Raw genomic sequence first — 2,507 nt, forward strand, 5'->3', positions numbered from 1 at the left:
GAAGTTAGGCGATGCGAACGCGTGAATGACGCGCCCACGTTGCATCTGCGAACTTTAATCCGCGCAGACGCGTGGACAATGCCTCCGCGTCACTTTGCCGCGACCTGAACGTACCAGAATACGTTGGGGGCGATTTCTGGGCTATTTTTGACCCAGTTTTCGGCCCAGAAAACACAGATTAGAGGCTATAAAGTTGGAAAATGCATCCATTGAGAGGGGAGTCTCCAATTAGTTAGTTTTCATGATTTAGATTTAGTTTTGAGAGGGAGATTCTCTCCTCTCTCTTTAAGGATTAGGATTTAGATTAGGATTTTATTTGCTTTCAGGATTATCTCTTTTTACCAGGTTCAATATTCCTTTTTATTATTTTCTCAATTTAATTTATGAATTCTTCTATGTTACAGATTACTCTTTTGAATTAATGTTATTTGAGGTATTTCAGTTTACAATTGTTCTCTTTTATTTATGTTATTGTTATTCCCAATCTGAAGATATTTTTATTCCAGTAGATTTACTTTTTCCCTTTTTGGTCTTGGTTAAGAAATCAGTAACTCAGGAGTTATCAAGCTCAACATGATTGATAATTGTTATCTTTGCTAATTGAATTGAACTTCAATAATCCCAATCTTTCCTTAGGGATTAACTAGGATTTGAAAATCAAACTAATTAGTCACTTGACTTTTCTTTACCTTAAGTAAAGATTAACTAAGTGGAATTAAGATTCAATTTTCATCATCATTGATAAGGATAACTAGGATAGGACTTCTAATTTCTCATACCTTGCCAAAAGTTTATTTTACAGTTATTTATTTACTTACAGTCTTTCACTTATTTTAATTACAATTTAAATTACTTGTTCCTCATCTTCACAACCCCAATTTACAATCTTCATAACCAATAATAAGAACATACTTCCCTGCAGTTCCTTGAGAAGATGACCCGAGGTTTGAATACTTCGGTTATCAATTTTTAAGGGGTTTGTTACTTGTGACAACCAAAATATTTGTATGAAAGGACTTTTGTTGGTTTAGAAGCTATACTTGCAACAAGGATTTATCTGCAAATTTCTAGACCACGCAAAAGTTCTCTCATCAAAGGCCCTCCTAGGATTTGTGGTTTGTGCTCTAGCACCACACATTACACCGATCAATGCCATCAAATTCAAGAGGAACATGCTCTTGTCGTAGCCAATGTGAATTACAACAACCGTCCACCCTATCCTTCTCAAGGCCAAAACAATTACCCTCAAGGTGGTAATGAACATCAAGGGTGGAGAGATAATGCACAAGGAAGCAATCAAAACCAAATATAGAACAACTCTTCTTCTCACCACAATAACCAATCTTCATCCCAATACCACCATCAAAACACCAACTACCAAACCAACCAAAGTCACTCCAACCAAAACCAAAACAACTACACTAAGTACCAAGCACCACACCATAGACAACAACCCAACCAAACTCCTCCATCTTCCAACAATCAAGTTGATGAGCTTAGAGCCGCCATGGAGAAAAGAGATGAGAGCAACAAGGCTCAATTTGATGCCTTAGGGGCTCAATTGGCTAACCTCACCAACATGCTTTCAAAGATGACCATGTTAAACCTACCATCAACTCCCAACAACACTAACCAACCCTCAAGCTCTTCTAACCTTCCATCCCAACCCGAACCAAACCCAAAGGGCGGTCTCAATGCCATTACTCTACGGTCGGGGACTACATTGGAGGAGATACCTCTAAGGGTCATGGGAGACATTTATGAGGAAGAAGTAGTTGTTGAAGCTCCACATGAAGAAGAGGTGGTAGACAAAAGGCATGAGGAAGAAGGAGTAAACCTCAAGGAACCTAAGAGGAAAGCTATAGTGGATGAGTCCATTCCTATTCCATTCCCTTCCATGGTGAAGAAGGCAAAGAAAACACCAGAATTTGATTTGAACATGCTTCAAGTATTCAAGAAGGTTGAGGTAACCATACCACTTCTTGATGCTATTCAACAAATTCCAAAGTATGCAAAATTTTTGAAAGACTTGTGTACACAAAAATAGGATAGGAGAATTGGAGACATTATCCTTGGATAGTTCAATTTCTTCCTTGATGGAACCTATTCCAAAGAAATGTGGTGACCCTGGACCTTGTTTGGTGTCTTGTTGTATTGGCGGACGCACTTTTCCTGATTGTATGTGTGACTTGGGAGCTTGTGTAAGCATCATGCCACTTTCTATCTATGTGCGGTTGAATTTAGCTCCATTAAAGAAGTCGGCGGCGAGGTTTGCCTTAGCCGATAAAAGCGTAATCACGGTGATGGGAATAGCGGAAGATGTACTTGTGGCGATCAATGATTTGGTTTTTTCGGTTGACTTTTACATCCTTGAAATGCCTCCAACAGAAAATAGAAGCTCATCCTCCGTTCTACTTGGTATACCCTTCCTCAAGACCTTTAAATTCAAGTTAGATGCCTTCACCGGCACATATTCCTTTGAGGTTGGAGACAAGACTATCAAGTTC

Source organism: Arachis ipaensis, chromosome B2, assembly GCF_059453495.1.
Source record: "Arachis ipaensis isolate K30076 ecotype BB chromosome B2, ASM5945349v1, whole genome shotgun sequence".
Lineage (NCBI taxonomy): Eukaryota > Viridiplantae > Streptophyta > Magnoliopsida > Fabales > Fabaceae > Arachis > Arachis ipaensis.